Source organism: Trichosurus vulpecula, chromosome 1, assembly GCF_011100635.1.
Source record: "Trichosurus vulpecula isolate mTriVul1 chromosome 1, mTriVul1.pri, whole genome shotgun sequence".
Lineage (NCBI taxonomy): Eukaryota > Metazoa > Chordata > Mammalia > Diprotodontia > Phalangeridae > Trichosurus > Trichosurus vulpecula.
In genome coordinates this window covers 171,060,351-171,083,539 of record NC_050573.1, presented here as the reverse complement: position 1 = coordinate 171,083,539, position 23,189 = coordinate 171,060,351, and the positions used below count along the sequence as shown (strand labels likewise).

Sequence of the window (23,189 nt, the reverse complement as noted above, 5' to 3'; positions counted from 1 at the left end):
GTGTAATATTCCTTTGTAATCTTTATAGAAGAAGAAAAGTAGTTCAAATTGGTGGTTGCTTGTTGTCTTTCACTCTCCAAGAGGATCAAAATGACATCACTGTATTGGAGTCAAGACACAATATATCTGACTGTGGCTTATCAGACCAACACAAGCTCAGAAGGCTCTACCATAGGTTGAGCATGAATAGCCCATATGGACTATCGGTGTCCAAACTGACAATATGGTATCAAACAAAGAGCAAGTGCAGCCTTACCTGCAGCATGTATTCAGGAGGAAGGAAAGAAAGTTAATCTGAAATGCGAGGTTCCATGGCTATTTCTTCTGTTTCTTAAATCACCAAGGTCTCTAGGCCACTCTGACAATTGCCCCTTCCCCTTACGATGAAGGATGAATATTCAGAAGAGAGCAGTAAGCAACGGGCACAGTGAAGGATTCAATTTTTTCTCTCTATTTCATCCAGTCCATGGTGTCACTGCTACAGCAGAGCAAGGTCCAATACATGGTACAATGTATTGTCACAGAATTGGGGGAGATGAGGAAATAAAGGGGAACTGTGTTTTCTTTTTACACATAAGGTAAAAGAAGACTGGGACTATGTAGCCTCCCCACACTTGATACTATGCTTTACATAGAGTATATAAATAAATCTTTTTGTTGAGTTGAACTGAAATCTGGGGGAAATCTCACTTATCTGGATGGCATTTAAAAACCTCAACTATTCAGAACACAGATATGAACGTAGGACCTATTTAATTTGCACTAGGAAGAATAGGGTCCTCAAGGACTGACATGGACCCCATTCCCTTTGTTAATAAACAAATCTTGTTTCCACTTGTGGACATTTCATTTTTCTTTGCTGTTTAGGAGTTTCTCCTGTCATTCTGGACTCCTTTGGCTGCACTCATGAGACTTCTTTGACTTCCCCACCATGCCCCTGCACTGGGTGCCCTCCCTAACTGCTTTTTAGCTTTCTTTTGTGTGTTGCCTTCTCCTATTAGAGTATAAGCTCCCTGAGGGCAGGGACTATCTTATTTGTATTCCCAGAACTTAGTACAGTGCCTGGCATATAGTTGGAGCTTAATAAATATTTATTGATTGATTCCTCTCATTTTCTCTCCATCTACAGGTAGTGTTATTTTTATAGAAGTTTTTAATTCTATGTAATAGCAATTGCTTCTCAATTCAATTGTCTCTCTCTCTTTTTCTTTTAATGTAATTTCAGCCTCAGCAGGAAGCTGAGGGTATGAATTTTTGACTTTGGGGTTAATTATCTTGCAAATAGGTTAAGATCACACAAAGCTTCCTCCTAGAAAAAGTGAACCAGGGCAAAACTCCGGAATTTATACTGGTTCTCATTATTTGGCAACATTGTAGAATTACAAGCATCCTCATTTTCCACAAGACCTTATACCTCGTTGCAGGTTACTGTATGCCAGCTGGACATTAAGGGTCATGACACGCATGCTTTATGGAATTTTTCAAAGTAGTGTAGGAAAAAGTAGGAAAGGAAAGTAATGGGAAGCTTCATTCAGAGATGATAAAAGAGACCTAAATGGCTTTGTGTGGTCTAATGTTCATTCAGCAGAATATAAGCTCTTTGAGGGCAAGAATCTTTTTTTGGCCTATGGTTGTATCCTGAGTACAACACACATTTTACCCCCTTTTCTGGGTAAGGGTGAAGGAGAATCATACAGCGCTATGATTTCATCAAGGAAAGGAAATTTGAGTGTGGAATTTTCCTCTTTGAGGTAACATGGTTCAATGAAAAATGTGCTAGATTCGTAGAAGAAGAGCTGGGTTCAAATCCTGACTCTGCCACTTTGTAGCTGTGTAACCTTGGATAACTGAATTCTCTTCTTGCCAGAGTTTCCTCATTTGCAAAATGAAGGATTTCGCTCAGAGGTCAAAGAAAGAGGCAAAAGACCCATAGTTAAAAAAAAATATGATAGCTCTTTTTGTTCAAACAAAGAACTGGAAACGAAGGAGGTGCCCTTCAGCTTAGGAAAAGCTTAACCAGTTATGGTCTATGAATGTAAAGAGATATTGTTGTGCCACAAGGAATGGTGAAAAGAATGGTAAAACAGACAAACCTGGGAACACTTGTATGAACTGATCCAGACTGAACCAGTAGTAGAACCAGAAGAACAGTTTATGTAGCAACAACAACAACATGGAAAAAAATAACTGTGAAAGCCTTAAGAACACAATGAACGACCACAGCTCCAGATGATCACCCACCTCCTCTAGACAGGTGATGGAGCCAAGATGCAAGAAAAAGACATATGTTTTTGCATGTCGAAAATATGTAATTTTTTTTCTTTGACTAAGCTTATTTGTTAAAAAGATTGTGTCTACTTTTTTTTATTGTGGGGATTGGGAGGAAGAGGGAAACTGGGGATAGTGTTCAACAAAAAAAAAAGAAGAAAAGAAACAAAAGGAGGCCATTGTAACACTGACAGTAGAACAATTGTGAAATAACATGTTGAAATTTATTATGTGCTCTTAAAAAAGGAAGCTATATTTAATAGAGATTCAAGGTTTGATATAGAGGTCTCTTTTTTGGTTCTCCTTTGTATATGGAAAGGCTTTCCTTTTTTTTTTTTTGGTGTCCATTAGATTCAGAAATTTTTTACAAAGATAAAAATAAAACAAAACAAAGAAAATGAGAGATTGGAGGAAATGAGATTTGATGGCCACCAAGGTCCCTTAAAGCTGTATATCTCTGATCCAGTGATCCATGTCTGTAGATCATAAACTCATCTGAAATTTATAGTCTTAAGGAGCTGCCCGGAACACTGAGAGATTAAGTGACATAATGATAGTAACCCGGCTAGTACAGTAGAGGCAGAACTCAACCCAGATCTTCCTGACTCCAATTATGCCATACTGTCATTCACCATACATACAATAGGTACTAAATAAATGCTTGTTGAATTCATTCAAGAAATATTTATTAAGCAAGTATATCACAAAAATTCAAACACAAGTAATACATGTTTCTGACCACAAAAGTTTATCTGACATATTGTCACAAAAGACTGTAAAACACCCAAGAGTACCTTGTAATAGATGATTTAGTCTTTTAATGTGTTGAGGAGATTAAGGCCATTTGACACCAACTCCCTCCTCTACATCTCAAAATTTATCAATTCTCTGTCTTCTAGCTTGGAGTATGGATCAATTCTCTGCAGCTTGTACAAATTTGGGCTTAATGATTAACAATGAGAAAACAGAGGTTCTCCACCAACCAGCAATACACATTCATGGAACCATAGATTATAGCAAATGGAGAAATTTTGAATGCTATTGATAAGTTCCCTTATTTTGGCAGTATACTTTCCAGGGATGTCCACATAGATAGCGAGGTTGATGCAAACACTGCCAGAGCTAACTTAGTATTTGGGAGGCTCCAAAGGAAAGGAGGGAAGAGGTATTAGATTGATTACAAAACTGAAGGTCTACAGAGCCATTGTGCTGACCTCATTGTTGTATGCCTATGAAACCTGGCCAGTATACCAGCACCATGTTAGGAAATTGAATCACTTCCATTTAAATTGTCTTAGGAAGATTCTGAAGACCACCTGGAAAGATAAGGTACCAGACGCTGTGGTCCTTTCTTAAACTAAACTGCCAAGCATTCAAACTGTACTGCAGAGAGTGCAACTCCACTGGCCTGGCCATTTTGTTTGAATGCCAAACGTCTGTTTGCCTAAAATACTATTTTATGGAAAACTTACATATGTCAAGTGGTCACACTGGAGGTCAGAAGAAGAGATATGAGGACACTCTCAAGGTGCCTCTGAAGAACTCTGGAATCGATTGTGAGACACAGCAGGCACTGGCACAGGATAATAGTATGATATGCCCACATCAAAGAAGGCACCGTGCTCTCTGAGCAAAGCAGAATTTCAGTAGCTCAAAAGAAATGTGAGATGTGAAAATTTAGAGCCATCTCCACCAAATGTTGATATGGACTATTTGTGCCCAACCTGTAGTAGAGCCTTCTGAGCTCATATTGCTCTGATCAGTTGCAGTAGGACATACTGTACCTGGACTCTGACATAGTGATATCATTGTCGTCCTTTTCAAGCACAAAAGACAACAACCACAACCAGCTTGCCTCAGAGGAAGAAGAATCCAGCCTTCTTACCAATAAAAATCCTTTTACCTCTGCATAGGATCCCATCACTTTCCACCTACTCATCAGATCTGATTGGCCTTTTCTCAGTTCTCATCCTTCTTGACTTCTCTGCAGCATTTGACATTGTTTAAAACCCTTTCCTTTTGGATATTTTCTCTTTCCTTGGCTTCCAAGGTATTAGACTATTGGTTCTCTACCTACTTGTCTAAATATTCCTCTTCCTCCCTTGCTGGCTCCTAATCTTCCCAACCCCTTATTTTCTGCCCTCTTCTCTCTATATTTTATCTTTTAGCAATCTCATTAACTCAAGATTTTAATTGCTTCATTTAGCACCCTCATTTAAATGACTCCCAAATCTACAACTTCAGCCCTGACCTCTCCTAAACTCCAGACCTGAATTTCCAGCAGGATGTCGTAATGGTATTTTAAGCTCAATACTTCCAACCAGACTCATTATCTTTTCCCCAAAGCCTTTTTTCTTCTGACTCTACCATTTTAGTAGTGGCATCATTATCATTCAGTCTAACATATTTGGAACCTTGATGTCATTTTTCACTTTTCCCTCTCCCTTCATTTCTAGTCAGTTTCCAAGTGCTATGATTCTACTTCCTCAGTATCTCCAGCATCTGTCCCCTCCTCTGTATTCCCACTGTCAATATTTTAATAGAGGCCCTCATTACCACCAGCTTGGACTACTAGAGCTTCTTCCATTTCACAACATTGTCAGGCTAATTTTTCTTATATGCATACATCTGTTCATATCATCTTTGTTATAGAAACCAGTTGGTGATCCTTTATTGACAACAGAAGAAAGCTCACCGTTTGACCTATCAATACCACTAGAACTCACAAGCCCCAGGGAGAGCAAAGAAAGAGGGAAAGGACTAAAATATATAGGAATATTTATAACAGTGCTTTTTGTAGTTACAAAGAACTGGAAACAAGATGGTTAGCAATCAATTCTGGAATGGCTGAACAAATTATGGCATATGAATATAATGAAATATTTTTATGCCATAAGAAAAGACAAAAGGTACATCACAGAAACCTGGATTTTTATGAATTGGTTTGGAGTGAAGTAAGTAGAGCCAAGAGAACTAGTTACGCAATGACTACAAGATTGTAAAGGAAAACAACTTTGAAACATTTAATAACTCTGATCAAAGCAATGACCTAGAAGGACTCCAGAAGACTGATGATGAAGCACACCTCCCACCTCTCTTGGTGGAGAGCTGATGGACTGTAGGTACAGGTTCATTACAACATATTTACTTTGCTTGACTATAGTTTTGTTAAAAGGAAGTGGATAAAGTTGAGGGGGAGGGCAACGACAGCGGTACAAAAAAGGGACAAGAAGAAATGAGCATTAATGAAATATTTTTAAATATGCAGAGAAGAGTGGGAGCAGGTTTAGAGTGGGGACACACATAAGTAGGACACTACCACGTTAAATGGCACTACCATGTTAAATTTGATCTGTATTAAAAGGAGCGAGCTATATGTAGTAGATTTATGCTTTCATGTAAAGAAAATTCATATAAAGAATACTGGTATGAAATGGATGGGCTTTTGCTTCAGTGAGAATCTGGGGGTAATTTAAAGAAGTTTGCCATTTCTCAAAATGGTTTCTTCTGGCCCTTCTTTGGGTATATAAATGTCCATGCTGGTTGATGTCTTCTTAGTTCATAATAAAAGCACTTAAAAATAATAATAAAGTTTGAATTCCTTAGCCTGGCCTTCACAGTCTTATGTCTGTGTTAAAACAGCTAGAAGTGTTCAATTTAGAGTCAAGGATATGAGTTCAAATTTCAGTTCTGCCACTTATTACTGGCATGACCTTGAGCAAGGTGCATAGTAACCTCTATGGGCCTCAGTTTTTTCATTTATAAAATGAAGGTGTTAAAAGTTTAACTTTAAATTATCATCCCATGATTCTCTTTTTTAGCCTTATCTCATAGTCCTCTTCCACATACCCTGGATTTCATACTTCCATACCTTTAGTTACATAATTTCCTTTGCCAAAAATGTTCTCTTTAACGCTGTGTCCCTACCCCCTATTGAAATCCTACATCTCCTTTCAAGCCCTGCTTCAATGCTACCTCCCCTGGGAAGTTTCTCAGGGTTACCTCAGGCTCTCAAGAGGACATCTAATCTACTCCTCTGTGGTCAGGTGCATGCTCCAGAAGTTCATACCCATGGTTGGAACTTGGGCCTAGCAAAGCCCCATAGAGATCTGCTCTCTGATCTGTTAGTGAGCGAGCTCTGAAGATTTATGGGGGAGCTAAAAGAGCTTTCCCCGACTCTCTGCTTTCCTCATTCATTAGCACACAAGCTATTTATTTTAGTTACCTTGAAAGGAAGTTTAGTCAACATGTACTCAAAATCAACTCCAAATACCAGCCGTAAAAGGACCCGGTCCTTTCTCACTGTAGCAAGATTGATTTTGCCTGGGACTAAATGTCTACTCCGCTTAAGTACCCTTTTCAGTTAAGTTTTGAAAAATGGAAATCATGGACATGCCCAGTATGAGTGAATGCTGCAGATGCTGGAACCTGAAGTAAGCCACACAAAATATGTCCAGTGCTTTCAGGTCACAGAACAGCCATCTGTCAACAGCATTCTGTTACTCCAAGGCTGGGGACATTTTTTCTTTCATTGCTTTTCCAAGTTATAGAAATAAGAAGTGGTAGGCTCAGGGTAGTACTACATTCAGACCACCTCTACAAATGAAGGTGGGCAAGCCCCCATGATGCCAATCAATAAATAGAGGCAGAAGGTGCACATAGTAGATGTTTAACAAATATTTTGCTGAACTATTGAATGCACAAAGTTCATAACTGTACTATTTCTTCTAGAAGGAAACAAGAGAGTTCAGGCCACCTTAAGACAGACACAAAATTTTCCTTTGGGGAAGTCCAAACACAGATAGTACACATGTTATCATAGTATCATAGATGCAAAATTAGAAAAGATATAAAAGACCACCTAGTCCAGTCTCCTCATTTTACAGAATAGGAAACTGAGACCTAAAAAATTAAGTGAATTGCCCAAGGTCATCTACAAAGTAAGTGACAGAGCCAGAATTTAAACCCAGGTGTCTGATTCCAAATTCAGCACCTTTTTGTCCATATTAAAATGTTCCTGTTATTTTATTGGACCATTAAATTCAAGGCTAGGTATGATCTTATCCAATGCCTTCACTTAAAGATGAGGAAACAAAAACCCAAAGAAGAAAAATAAAAAGGGCTTGTCTTATTTCACACAGGAAATAAGTAGCAGAACTGGGATTGAAACCCGGGTCCTTTGATTCCAAATCCAGGGTTCTTTCCACCACACACTATGTGGCTTCCCTTAAACTGTGCACTCCCAAACTACCCATGGATAAAGGTACTAATGCTATCCTTGCAATCTACAACATCCACATGTTATATTTATTTGCTGTATGTGAGATGATTTTTTGCATCACTTACTACAGAAAGTCATGTGAATATAGTGGCTGCTTTGCCAGAAACAAAAATCATTTGGAAAAAAAAAACCAAACAAAATATTCCCCCCCTCCCCGGGCAATATCATCTCCCTCATCCTCTCATCCTTTCCCTCCCACCCCCATTACTGTGAATATGCAGTCATTTTAGCTTTAGCAAGGTTCGCTTTGAAACTAGGGAAGAAACAAAGTAATAAGCTATAATGTTTCAAGATCCATAATTCCTCGCCTAATGTCACAACACGAAGGTACTGCAGTCCCTTCAAAGTACATTTACACATGGTGCAATGCCATTCCTAGATATTAGGATGTTTTAAAATAAACAGATTACTGTGTAGAACTGCAGGCCAGGCATAATTTTTCCATTTAAATAACTTGTGAAACAATTACCATGTGACTCTGAATTCATTCTCCAATTCAAAATTAACTAAGGGGGTGCAGGCACTGTTAATTAAACATTAATAGAAAATTTGCAAATACTCTAACACCTCCCCTCCCCCAAGCTCCTCTTAAATTTATTAATTGTTCCATCTATGACTTTGTTTTAATTATTTAATAGCCATTAAGCACCCACAGCATATTAAGCTCCAAAGGACCTTTCAGTCACATTAGTTCACCTTTAACAGCTGCATTCACCTGGAGTCACCTTCTAACAAAGAATCTGAATAGATTGCAGTAATAGAGGGAACTCATTTGGAAATCACTGTCTATTGGCATTTATTACACATGACATTTACACCAAGTGCTGAGAGCTGTGTTCTGGAGGCTGTTGGAATAAAGTTTTCCATGCTGTAAGGCTGCCAATAGTAGAGGGAGGAAAAAAAAAAGAATCTAATAATCAATCATGTCTTTGACACTTCAGTTATCTAGTCCCTTATTAGGGTCAAGCACAGACACACCCAAGAGAACGTCACTGACAAATAAAGAGAGGCAACATGCGAGAGTGGATGGAGGGCTGGTCGCTGAGTCAGGAAGATGAGGGTTCAGGCCCTGTCTCTGACACATACTAGTTGGATGACCACAGACAAATCACTTAATTATTTGGTGCTTAAAGGGAGTCTCTAAGACCGTAAGTTACAGAAGAGATTCTGTTTTACATAAGGGGAGGGAGTTTTAACCTCCACGGAATTCCTTACACTAATTTAATCACAGGTCTGTAAAAAAAATTTTTCAATGAAATTATTGTGGTATTGTGAGCAAAGCTGTTCTTTGTATAGGTAGTATGATTTGAAATGTTAGATGTTTAGGTAGATCTTATCCACACTCAAACACTTCCCTTCACGGCCAGATATTGTACCCAAAATTCCATCATTAGAGATTAATTCCCTTATATCCTAAGGTTTTCTGTATTCTAAAATTTTCTATTAATATGAAAATAAGTCTGAGGGTAATATCATTCATCCATATATTTATCTAACAAGCATTTATTAAGTGCCTACTATCTGCAAGGCCCTATGCAAGGCACTGTGGTTCAAAGATAAAGAGTCTGTCACTATCCTCAAGTAGCTTGCTTCCTGATAGAGGAGGAGGGAAATATCATGTACACATATAAGCAAATACAATATATATGTATATATATAGTACATGTATTCAATATATTACATTTCATATAGCTATACAATATATTATAACATATGTATTTGTAAACTATTGAAATAGTTCGGGTAAGTGATGGCAAGATGACTGGTGTGGTAGCCATGAGAATGAAAAGAAGGGAAGGCATTCAGGAGATGTAGAAATTGATAAGATTGATTGATAAAACTTTGTAACTAATTGGTTATGTTGGGTAAAGGAAAGTGAGGAGCACTTTGGGTAAAGAAAGTGAGGAGGCTGAGAACCTTGGTGACTAGAAGATTTTGGCTACCCCCAAGAGAAACTGAGAGGTTAGGAAGAAAGGTGGGTTTGTGTAAAGTGAGTAGGGTGAGGGGTTATAATGAATTACGTTTGGGGTAGTACAATGGATAGAGTGTTGGGCCTAAAGTCAGGAAGATTCCTCCATCTTTCTGAGTTCAAATCTGGCCTCATACACTTACTAGTTGTGTGACTCTGGGCAAATCACTTAACCCTGTTTGCTTCAGTTTCCTCATCTATAATATGAGCTGGAGAAGGAAACTGCAAATCACTCCAGTATCTTTGCCAAAGAAAACTCCAAAAGGGGTCATGAAGAGTCAGACATGACTGAAAATGACTTAACAGGAAGTTTCTCTCAGGGTTGATCTAACAAATAAGAAAAACCCTGTTAAAAGTGCAAAGGCCAAGGGTTCTCAAACTTTTTGGTCTCAGGACCCTTAATACTCTTAAAAATTATTAAGGATCCCCTAAAGAGCTCTTATATATGTGGGTTATAACAATTGACATTAACTGCTTAAATATCACTATTTACCATATTAAAAAAATGAAAACATCTCAGTATTAATATGAAAAGTCTTGATCTCATGGACTACCTGAAAGGTCCTCAGACCTCACTTTGAGAATTACTGGTATGGGGGACAGTTGAATGAACCAGACAGAGAAGTGGGATCACTGGGAAAAAAAAAAATTAAAAGCCAAATTTTAATGATTGTGCAATGCTGGCTAAGTTTGGTCTTGATAGCAGTTCCTGGTGTACTTTAAGCATCTGTGTTCTTAAAAACATAAGCTACCATCCCTTCTGAATCCGAATTTCTCTTATGGATCAAGAGTGGTCCAAAGAATCCTTCTGACATAAACAAATGGCTAGTTATCCTGGAGTGATCGCTGTGAAAACTATACAGTCTCCCTGGAGACTTGTGCCTAAGCACACCCAGAGCCAATGAGAGATCTTTTGCCTTCTGCAGATTTGATGCTCTGTTCCCTGGCTCAGTGCTACCTAGCTTCAGGGAATGGAAGCTGCTCTTGGAGTAGAAAAGGCAAAAAGGTCCTTCCAGGCTCTGCATTCTAGCGAGGAATAGGGATTGAGCAAAGTCTCCCCATCCTCTTAGATTGCATGTTCTCTCTATGCCCCAACAACAGCTGTCTATAATGGGTCTTCCTGCACTGAGGGCAATCATTAGAACATACACCCGTTTTAGAGAGATTCTTCCTGTTGCATGAATGAGGCAAAGTCCCTTTCTGAAACTAGTACATGGAAAGCATAGACTTAAACCTGTATATACAAATAAATAAATAAAGTAATTTCTATTTGGACTTTTACCTCTGCTTCCCAGGCCAAAGCTGGCTTCCTAGCAGATAGGGCAGATGAGAAGGAATGGTAAAGAAGCTAAGTTGCATTGCTGTCCTTTGTACTAGGAGAGGCCCAAAATGATGTCAAATGTCAGGGTCAATGTACAGAGTGTCCTACTGTGGCTAATCAGACTAATAAAAGCTTGGAAAGCTCTACCATAAGAAAGGGACAAATAGTCCAATATGAACATGTGGGATAGAGACGGCTCTAAATTTGTGCATCTCAAGTTGTTTTCTTGAACAACTGCAATTCAGCTTTACTCATAAAGCATAGCACTTTCTTTCATGTGGGCACATGACGCCTCATGGTCCTGTGCCATTATCTCCCGTGTCTCACAATAACATTGCCTGGTATTCCCTGAAAACCTCCCTTGATTTGGTAACTTGGTGAGGTGATACAGAAGGATGCTGGGTAAGCAGCTGGAAGGAAAACAGCTTGGGATGGTAAAAAAAAAAAAAAGTTGTTAACTATTTACTGGAGCTTTACCTTTGCTATAAAGAACAAAGAGTAAAATATAGTTATTCTTGTCTCCAAGCCTTTGTTCATGCTGTTCCTCCCTTACTTGGAATCCTACCTAAAACTTACCTGGTTTTATTCAATTGGATATCACTAATTAATGAAATGTTGATTCTAATCAAATAAAACATCTATTATATGAATTCTTTATTTCTCTAGAGGACACCTCTGCAGGGGACAACTGAAAAACTGGAGAATGGCAAAGTAGCCAAGATAAAGATTCAGAAAAATCCATGCCCTTTATCCACAGAGGCCCTTCTCAGAGCCTACTTACTCTGCTAGGTGCAATTCTAACAAGACTGGTATTGTAGGGGCAGCTAGGTGACACAGTGAGTAGAGCACAGGCCCTGGAGTCAGGAGGACCTGAGTTCAAATCTAGCCTCAGACACTTGACATACTTACTAGCTGTGTGACCTTGGTTAAGTCACTTAACCCCAAATCCCCTGCCTTCCCCCCTCCAAAAAAAAAAAAGATGGGTATTCTAGTTACCAAACATAGATTAGAAACAGCAAATTAAAAGGCAGAGAGAAGGGAGGACATAGGAAGGTTCCAGGGGACTGGTGTTACTAAATTGTAAAAAGCAGATAAAGAAGAAAACTGAGGAGTGGTCAGACAAGGTAAGAGGGGAACTAGGAGATAGTACTGTCACGACAGCCCAGATAGGAGAGAACATCCAGAAGGAAAGGGTCTCCAGCAGAGGCCAATTAGTCTGAAAGGTAAAGAAGGACAGAGAATGAGGGAACCTTATCCTTTGGCAATGAAGAAAACATTGGCAATTTTGGAGAGGAAGTGGAGTCAACTAGTGAATATGGACAAGTTTTTATGGCCAAGAAATGGAAGAGAGACACAGGACAACAGAGGGAATTTTTATTTTTTCTAAGAAGGGGGGACTTGGGCATGTTTGAGGCAGTAGGGAAGGAACCAATAGAGAGAGACTGGTTGCAGATTCAAGGGAAGCAGGGGATTATTGAAAGGATGATCTTCTGGAAAAGAAGACAGGAGGCAATGGGATCAAGGCACTTGTACGAAGGTTGGCCTTGTCAAGGAAAAGGGCCACTTCACTTTCAGAGAAGAGAAGAAAGGAGCTGTGAGTCAGGGATGATGTCAAGGGGCTTTGAGAAGAGAAGAACAATTGCACAGGAAATGACTTTAATTTTCTCAGTAGAGTAAAAGGCAAGGTCTTTAGCTGAGAGAATAAGCAAAGGGAAAGGTGTGAGAAACAAGAAAAGAAAGGAAGGATCGTAATAGCTTCTGTGGAAAGTGAGATAGAGAATCAATTAAGTCAGTCAACAAACATTCATTAAGTGCCTACCGTGCTAGCCACAATGCTGAACACTAGGGATACAAAAAGAGGCAAAAGACACCCCCTGCCCTCAAGGAGCTCACAGTCTAATGGGGGAGAGAACAAGCAAACAGATAGGCACCAAAAAGCTATTACAGGACAGTTTATGAAATAATACTGGGAAGGCACTAGAATTAAGAGGAGTTGGGTAAGGCATTCTGTAGAAGAAGGGATTTTTGTTAGGATTTAAAGTCAGGGAAGTCAATGGGGAGAGATGAGGAGAGAGAACATTCCAGGCATGGTGGGACAGCCAGAGAAAACGTCCAGAGACGAGAGATGGAATGTCTTGTTTGAGAAATAGCCAGGAGACTGGCGTCATTGGATTGAAGAGAATGTGGTGGGGGCAGAACTAGGAGCAGAATTAATAGAGAAGCAAATTTAGGCTCAGTATAAGGAACAACTTCCCAACAATTAGTTATCCCAAAGTGGGATGGCCTGCCTCAAGTACTGGACTCTACCTCATTGGAGGTTTGCAAACTGAAGTTGAATGACTGCTTGTTGGGTATACAGTAGAGGGGTTCTTTGTTCAGGAAGGATGAGTTGGATTAGATGGCCACTGGAGTCTCATCTGGCTCTGAGATGCTTTGGTTTTACAGACTTCCACTTTCCCTTAATAGACAAGATGGCTGTTGCCTGTGAATGGAATTGGGTTTCTTGGACTCAGCAGTTACTTATATCTGGTGGATCTGGTTCTAGAAGATCTGGAAATGGAACAAAAAAAACCTGATTGGGGTGCCCCAAAGGGCCAGGGATCAAGCTGTATCACCTAATCAACATTCTGGCCTTCAAGTGTTATTGGTAGTATTGATGCATTGGACTCACAGGCCACAGTTATTGTTTATATTGCAATAATGAAGAAGGTGATTAAAGTCAACCTCTATGTTCTAGGCATAATGGAAAATTGCATCTTCTTGGAGCGCCTGTTGGTTTGACAGTGCTGAATCTATGGGCTTTGGAACAAGGCATGCATAAGGTATATTAATATAAAAGCATGGTAGTCTCCATATATACCATGATTTGTGGTTGAGATAGGGAAGGGCCAGGCCTCTACTATGTGGATAAAGCAAGGCTCATATTATATCTCTGGAATTACCTCTTCTATGGGCTGGGGGTCTCTCTATACCTCTGGGGTTATGGACTGAGGGTATGATCTGGTCCTGGGTTATTGAGTATTGTACTCAACATTAACAAAGAAGTTTAGAAGAGTGAAGTTTTGAGGAAAAGATAATTAGTTGTTTTAGACATGTTGAGTTTTAGATGTCTACAGGAAATCTAGTTCAAGGTGTCTAAAAGACAAGGGTCTGATGTAAGAGGGAGGTCACCTGTGTACAACACTAGAGTCAATGCATCAGAATCACAGAATGTCAGAGCCAGAAGGGCCTTTGAGATCATCTACTCAGACTAGATTATATTATACAGTATTTTTGCAGTAGCCATTCCTGTTCACCTCAGCCTCAAAGACTCCCTTTCTTCTTTGAAGACTTATCTCCATCATTCTTTCCCTCAACTTCATATTTAATGACTTTGCAGATATCTGTATGTATCCTCTTTACATTCCTTCTATGTATTCTTGTCTACACCATTAGGATGTAAAACCTTTATGAGGAGGGATTGTTTTGTCCTTTTTATTTGTATACCCAGCAGCTAGCAGAGTGACTGGCACATATTAGGTGCTTAATAAATGTTGATTGATTCATTGATCTTTGCAGTGATTTTTCCTTTACAATATACCTTTTGAATCCAATTTTACATTCTTTTTCCATAGCAACCACCCTAGTTTAGGCCTTTCTATACGTTATTCTTAGATTACTGTAAGCCTCCCAAATTAGTAAAGTTCTTGGGTCTTTCCTGGGGAATGAAAAAAAAAAAATAAAAGACAGGCTCTCCCTAAATGTAAAACCGTACAATCACGAGTAATATGCATATATGCTGTTCTGAGTGCATGCACAAGAGGATTTATATGGACACATATACTCCTGGCACACAACTGTGGCAATTACTGTAAAATAGATTTGCACTGAAACAAATTTTTATTTTTCCTTTTTTTTTTTAAACTTCGTTGTAGTACATACCATCAACTATACAAGGCAATCAGCCAACTAGCAACTTAAACATATGGACTGAATTTCATGGTTTTGCCAAACAAACTGATGCGAAAGAGCGGGATGGTCTTTCAGGCTGCTGTCTGGCCCCCGGCCCTCTCAAGGAGTCCTCAGCATGCAGCTGCCCAGATGTAGCCCTGGGCTTGCATAACTCATTCTTGGGCTTTTGGAATGCTCAATCCAAACCATCATGAGAAAGCAGTTGTAAAGAATGCAGGGTCATTGTAATACCCTCCCTCCACTGTCCTGAAACCAATATTGATCAATTTGAGTTTACAAAGTGGTTAGGCAGCTAGTCAATTCCTGACTCTTTAGGGATCTATTATTCAGTTTGCGGATTATCTCAACTCTATGCTCCACATCCTCATGGATATTATTTTCTGAGCATAAAGTAAACCATGGGAATTCTCAAAATGAAGGAACCCTAAAAGCCAAACACGGAAGCCCACTGTTGTGCCTCCACTCTATACTGAAGATGTGTCAGAGACCTTTAGATCTCATTAGGATACATAGTTTACTATGTATCTCAAAGTACATATTCAGCGGCATACAGACTGACTAGGTAAGCACTGGTCTGGGAATTAGGAAGATTCATTTTCATGAGTTCAAATCTGGCCTCAGACACTTATTAGAGGTGTGACCTGGGTAAGTCACTTAACCCTGTTTGCCTCAGTTTCCTCATCTGAAGAATGAACTGGAAAAGGAAATGGCAAACCACTCCAGTATCTTTGCCAAGAAAACCCCAAAATGGGGTCACAAAGAGTCAGACACGACTGAAACAACTCAACAAAAACAACAGCAACACCCTGGACATGACAGTAAGACATCTTCCTTTCCAAGGCTGACTTCAGTCAGTCAGTCTGTCAACAACCATTTAGTAAACACCAACTATGTGCCTTGCACTGTACTAAACACTGGGGATTCAAAGAAAGGCAAAAACGAAGTAATAGAAAGCACACAATCCCTGCTCTCAAGGAGGTCACAGTCTAATGGAGGAGGCCTGAGAAAGGTCTCTGTTTCAGAGCTGGGGAAGGAGAGAAAGAAAGAGGAAGGATGGGAGGAGGAGAAAGAGAAAGCAGCTACTCTTCCTAATAACACAAGAGGAATCTCTGAAGGCGAATTACAAGGATTGCTTTTGCCAGGTGCTTTTCTAAATGTAGATCCACTGCCCTCAGCTACCAATTTATTTTGAGGTTCACTATGGCAATGAAGGTGATGCTTAGGAAAAAAAAAAAAGTATGGGCTTCATCTGAAGCACTATCATTTCCCATTCAATTTACGGTAGAGGATCCTCTGCCAACCCAGTAAAAGTATAAGGTTTCTACCACACATTATTTTTATTACTGAAATGATGTGACAGTGCTAATCTGCGCACGGCATATGTGAAGACGCTGTTGGCATAAAATATAAACAAGCTTAAATTGGGAAGCTTGGAAAATCAAAAAGCCTTTTTTTTTTTTTCTGAGGAGGCATGCTAGCAATTAGCTGCTCATCGTGAAAGCAGGCATGGCATGAGGTTAATAGTAAGCAGCTAAATGGCAGTCCTTCCCTAACTGTTGGTGGGACTTGGGGGGTTGGGGGAAGGGGTTCATTATATAGGTAATATACAGTATGGTCCTGTCAACTTGTAAAGGCCTGAGGAGGAACACTTCCTTCTTGGCTAGGGCTGGGGTGGGGAGTGGGGGAGGGCCAGTATGGGAGCTATATCATGTGCCAGCTAGGAGCTAGGTGGTGTAGTGGATGGAATACTGGATCTGGAATCTGAGAGGCCTGAGTTCAAATCCTGACTCAGCTCTGGGCAAATCACTTAATCTCTCAGCCTCTGTGTGCTTATCTGTGAAATGGGGATGATAACCCATCAAATAAATGGGGATAAGCATCTACCATGTAGGGTTATTTGTGTTGATCAAATGGGATAAAATTTGCAACAATGTTTTACAAATCTTTAAGTGTTATGTAAGTGCTAGTTAAAATCATCATCATCATCTTCATCAGTCAAAATCTGAGTACACAGAGGTGGAGGAATGTAAAGGGATTTATAAATGGGAATGGCTAACAGCATCTGGAAGTACTGACTTCATAATTTGTTGAGAGCTGCCAGCAGGATTACTAGTTTGTTTTTTGTTGTTGTTTTTTGTTTGTTTGTGTTTTTTGGAGGGGGGCGGGAAGGCAGGGCAATTGGGGTCAAGTGATTTGCCCAAGGTCACACAGCTAGAAAAAGTGTGTCAAGTGTCTGAGGACAAATTTGAACTCAGGTCCTCCTGACACCAGGGCCACCTAGCTGCCCCTGGGTCACTAGTTTTAAAGAGAAAAAGAATCTGGCCTAATCAGCTTTAGACCAGTCTGGTCTAAAGGTTAGTTAAATTGGAATGTAGGTCTTTAGAAAAAAGAGCTTACCATTCTTACAGGACATACCCAGTGGATAAGAATTAAAGGAAGAAAAACATTTATGCTTGGAATGTTGTCCCTCTTCATCTCCACCTACTGGCTTCCCTGGCTTCCTTTAACTCTCAGCTAAAATCCTATCTTCTAGAGGAAGTCTTTCCCAACCCCTCCTAATTCTAGTACCTTTCCTTTGTTATTTTCTATTTATCCTGTACATAGCTTGTTCAGTATTTATCTGTTTGTTGACTGCCTTTTTTAGATAGTGAGCTCCTGGAATGTGGAGATTGCCTTGGGCTTCTTTTGTTTATCTCTAGGGTTCAGCAGAGTGCCTCGGCACATTGTAGGTGCTTAATAAATGTTTGTTGACTGAGGAACACCTCCTCTTGGATTGGAAGCAGGCTTGAGAACTGATCTACCCAAGCCTAGGGAGGTTCTTTACGCGCGTCTCACGAAGCCTAGCTCTTTTTGTTATATGGATAGAGTCTCTGGGCTGATGTTGTTTATTGTAGAGTCCAGCAGTGGCCAAAGACAGTTCTGATAATAATAGCTAGCATTTATATAGTTCCTACTATGTGCCAGGCACTGTACATTTTACAAATATGATCTCATTTAATCCTTATGACAGCCCTGGAAGGTAGGTGCTATTTAAAGATGAGGAAAATGAGGCAAACAGAGGCTAAACGCCCAGGGTCACACAGCTAGCAAGTGTTTGAGACTGTATGATACTGAGTCATGGGCTGTGTCTGATTCAGGCTGGTCCCCTGGTGGTTTCAGTGTGAAACTGGAATGAAATGAGGCACTTGTAGTAATCCATCGAACAGCTAACAAAAGGAGGGTTACCTCATAGTAGTCAGAGCGTGCTCTTAGAGCAAGGAAGGGATTAGTCATCCAATTATTTATCAAATTTATCCAACTACTCATTCAGCCCAACACAACTTCCCAGTGTAGTTCATGCTGCTGGTCAGTGGTTGGTCAGAAGCCTGGGGGAGGAGCTCCAGTCCCTCATGTCCTGGTTCTTTCTGTAACAGTGTTACAACCAGGAAGCTGCAACTTTGGCCTGAGCCTTAGTCAACTGAGACAGTTCCAATACCTTTTAAGGAAAAAGCCTAACAAGCATGGTATAAAAGGGGAATCTTAGGATACTGCTCTCCCCACAGCCCAGTTTCTCTGTGATAACGAGGCTTCAGGAAAACCAAACAAAACCAAAAACAAAACACCTACTCTTCAAAAAAAAAAAACAAAAATGTGATACAGTGGGAAAAAATACTGGATTTGGAATCAAATCCTGGTTCTGCCATATATACTACCTGTGAGATTTGGGTAAACCATTTCACTTCTCTGGGATTCAGTTTCCTTATGTTAAAGGTCCCTTCCACCTCTAAATCAATTGTCCTACAATCCTATGATCTATGACCTATATAGATTTATAACTGATAAACCAATCTTAAGCAACTATGGAGTTCCTTAGTAAACAGAGTTTCTTCAAGGCTTTGCGACAGTGTGGAGCTGAATAGAAGGCATTTTTAAAATAACATGGGTTTTACTATCCTCAGTTTTTGGTGTGGTTAGTAGGTTGCTCTCTAAACTGTTGAAACCAAAGTCTAGGGAAGTTAATGGACTGGCCCACCATTGCATAGCTGGTGACACATCAGAACTAGAAATGAGGTCTTCTGGCTACCAGTCCAGTAACTGCACTGAGTTATCTGGGGATACTGCCCCATTCAGTGGACATCTGTACCCCAACTCAATATGCTATGTCCTGTTAACGATATCATTTTAAGAGAAACATTGAACAGGAGATTGAAGATTCAGCAGAGTTTGCTACTGTTCCAGCATTTCCAGTACAGCTACATATACTTTTTCATCCTTAGACTAGTGTCGAATTGAGAGAGAAAGGGAATGAAAAAGATGGGTCTATCCGCTCTCAGAAATTACAACCCTACTTCTGGCTGGCTGAGTTGTCCATCAGCATCAAGCTAACCAGCACGATAGAAATGAAAACTGTCACTGGCCAGTCTAAAATGGACTGATGGTCTTAGCTGGCCAGTGATTTTGGAGGACAGAGGAATGGTCTTCTTCCCAAACATTTTCACACGGTCCATAACTATTTTTCAAGGTCCATATGGCTCTGGGGCCAGCTTTCCACTCCATCATCATCCTGATGCTGAAAGCTCCTACCCAGTCATGCCCTACATTTGTGATTGCAGGAACCCTCTTCTCATTTCACTTCTGGATGCTGAATTTGTTTTTCCAATTCACATAACCCCACTGTGTAAAGGCTGTTCCCCAAGTGGGAATGAAAAGGCTGGTTCTATCAGTAAAATGCCATCAGCTGGCGCTGTTTGAGGTGGGCCCACACTGCTCACTCCAGACAAGGTATCGACAGGAAACAGCTGGGCCAGATTTGTTTCCACCAGCAGATATGGCAACAAAGTGATGATATCAAGCAGGTCCTTAATACAAGTGAGTGAGAAAAGCACAGCCGAAGGAATAAAAACTGGAGATAGCCTAAGGGCTGTGCACTGATTGTGCCTCTGGAAAACAAAAACAAGACCTCTTTATTTATTAAGACACTTTTGAGAAAGTTATGCTGTATCCACTCAGTATTTATTATGGCTGCACCCAGTTGGAAATGGAAACAGCAGGGACTTTGGTAAGTGGATAGAAAGGTTGTCTATGTCCATTGCAGCATCAAAGTCTCACCAAATTGTCATCTGAATGCTGCTCTGCTTATTGCTTCCAACAAAGCCTGGTAAATCACAAAACTGGTAGAGAATAATGACAGAGTTCTTTGTCTTTAACACTGAAGACAAACACAGATCATACAAAGAGGCCTGACCATTAGAAACTAGATCTCTCCATTCAGATGCCAAAGGCTATTCCTCAGAGGGGAGATCTAAATATAATCTTGCTTATTGGAAGCCTGACAGATTATGTCTAATTAGGTCTGAAAAAAGAACCACTTCAAACTACTCTAAAGCTTTCATGGCCAGGGTGAAATGGGTAATAGTTCTTTTGGACAGACCATTAGGTCAGATCCAATTATTATGATTTCTAACTTGAGAAAACTAAACCTGAATGATAAAGCAGCATGATACAGTAGAAGGAGCATTGGTCCAGCAGTCATGACACTACCCAGCTGTCTGACTTTGGATAGGGCACTTCACTTTGTTGTTGAAATATGGCTTCAGTATTCTCACCTATAAAATGAGGAGGGTTGCACGAAATGATCTTTAAGGTCCCTTCCCACCCTAAGAGTCTTCGATTCACTCTGTATTTTCATCAAATATGTCTATAAGAAAGCCTGATTTTATTTACTAAATACAAAAGTCAAATCATGCTTCAATGTAATACCCTTCTAAAGAAAATCTCATTATGATGAAAAACATCTTCAGTTTACTCTCTCCCCTCCTTCCTAACCTTATGTTAAGTACATTCATTAGGATGAAACAATTGGGACACTTTCTTAAAAGTCTTTTTAAAAATTTAAAAATTAGTCAATAACCAAGAAGCATCTATTAAGTGTTTACCATATGCTAAGCACCTGGGACTTATAGAAAGGCAAGAACAGTCCCCTGCTGTCAAGGAACTTACATTCTAATGAGGGAAATAAACAAGTACATTCAAGATACATACAGATTAGATTTAACTAACTATTCTTCCATTTATGCTTCCTATTCTCAAATCTCTGCACAATTTTCCAGATCAGAATTACTTCTATGTAAAGGCATAAAGAAGCAGAAGCCCAATTTGTAGCCGGATGACTAAAGCAGATACGAGTTCTCTGAGACTATTGCCATGGTGCTAGCTAAAGATTCTGGCAGATTCTCCCAAGCTGGAAAGAACTGGAATCTTTTCCAGTGATGGTCTTCATGAGCTTACTATGGACAAAAAATCCATCCACTGCCGCCCACCCCTCTGCTAATGAACCTCTCCAATCTTAGGCTGGCCATAGTGGGAGGATGGCAGGTAGAGCAGACTATAACCTGGAGGAGGGAGTGTCCACACTTTAGGAAATCATGGGTTCTTTACTTCTCTCTCTCTCTCTTTTTTTTTGGAGAGAGGAAGGCAGGGCAATTGGGGTTAAGTGACTTGCCCAAGGTCACACAGCTAGTAGGTGTGTCAAGTGTCTGAGTTTGAACTCAGGTCCTCCTGACTCTAGGGCTGGTGCTCTAATCACTTTGACACCTAGTTGCCCCTTTTAATTCTTTAGTAAGAAAGAAGTGCCTACCCTTAGCAGAAGGGAATACTCATATCCATGTTGCTCATGATGCACAACTTACAAGGCCCAAGAAGCGCATTTGCTAATGCAAAACTTGTTTGTGTTTTGAAAGTTCAAAATTTAGAAGGAAAAATCAAATTTTTCCAGCAGAATTTAAAAAAAAAACCAAGACATTTTACTAAGCACCTACTATGTGCCAGGCACTGCTGTGGATACAAAGCAAACACAAAGATAGTTCCTGCCTTTGAGGAGTCTCTAATGGGGGAAACAATATGCAAATAACTGTCAGCAAACTAGCTATATATAGCACAAATAGGAAATAATCAAAAAAAAAAGGGAAAACAATAAAATTAAGAAGGACTGAGAAAGGTAAAATTGCAGGAGGTGAGATTTTAGCTAGGATTTAAAAGAAGCCAGTGTAAGTCAGGAGGCAAACATCAGGAGAAACAGCATTCTGGGCATGGGGACCAGGCAATGGTGGGTAGTGGAAAGGTAGTAATGGGAAGGCATTGGTTGAAACTATGGCCATGATGCTTCCCAGAAATATGACTTTAGGTAAGGTATGTGACTTCTCTCTCCTCTGTGCCTAATCTGCCTCACAAATTTGCTTAGAGGTTCAAATTAGAAAAAACATTTTTAAAGTGTGTTAGGAGAGCTATATAAAGAGTGATCATCTGTATGAGTACTATTACTACCTGATAAGAGATGGCAAATCAGCCAAGGGAGTCAGGAGACCTGAAGTCAAGTCCCACATCTGACACACACCGGCTGTGTGACCCTGAACCAGTTATTTAACACTGAAATGTTCCGTGCAATTTTCTTGTTACAGCGCTGGTAGAGATCAGTATTGGCGGACTGAGTTTCCTCACCCAGTACTCCTTATAACTAGTAAAATGACAGGGCTGAGTCAAAAAGGAAAAAAAATTATTTGATACCTTGAAACTATTCTTCATCATTTGTGATAGTTCATATGAGATGATGTATACAAAGTGCATCGCAAATCCAATAACGCCATAGAAATGCGTGCCATCACCATTTCTTTCCCATAGGTCCTTTATATAAAATTTACGTTTTCCAAAAAGATTACTTTGGGTGATTTTCGCATGCTCAGGAACACCCAAGAAAAAGTGTCACCAAGACAAAACACAACAGGCTGGGATTTCACTGCCATCCAATTCTAGCACTCTTCATCTGCAACACTGCAGCTGTGGCTGCCCACTCCCACATCATTCTCTCCAAGTTATTTACTGACTGTTCATAGTGCAGCCTTCCTTGCTTTGGGCTCTTTATCAGACATTGTGGAGACATTTATCAAAACCCCAATTAACTAGAACTCGATTGATCAGAAATTCCACTTAACCACAACTTTGTTTCTTTTGCTGAAACCACCTTTTAAAATAGATAAATAACAATTAATCTCAAAGCAGGGTTATTGGACATTGACAGCAGCAGTTGGAACACCCTAGCTTCTATAATGTGTCCTGGAATAAGAACAGATTCAGCCCAACCTTTGAAATGGGACAGTAGAAAGAGTGCTAAATTTGGAATAGGAGAAACTGAGTTCCAATCTATAGAAGGAACAATATCCTAATGACCTAACCCATCCCTCTATGCAGGTTATGCTAGTTTTTCCTTAAAGGGTATGGAGATCATCCTTAAGACTTGGCTGGCTCCAAAGACTAAAGATTTAGATTGCTGACAGCCATGAGAAGCTGGAGAGGTGCTTTGATGCTTGGTTGGAGGATCATGATGTACAACTCAGTCATGGCAGCATCCCTCAGTTGAATCAACT

The 23,189-nt window shown here is 39.9% G+C and overlaps 1 protein-coding gene across 1 annotated transcript in view; it reads right to left on the bottom strand.

Annotated features, from left to right (window-relative positions):
- FARS2 (phenylalanyl-tRNA synthetase 2, mitochondrial) overlaps positions 1-23,189 on the bottom strand; it is a 681,824-nt gene that overhangs the window by 52,283 nt on the left and 606,352 nt on the right. The window lies entirely within an intron of this gene.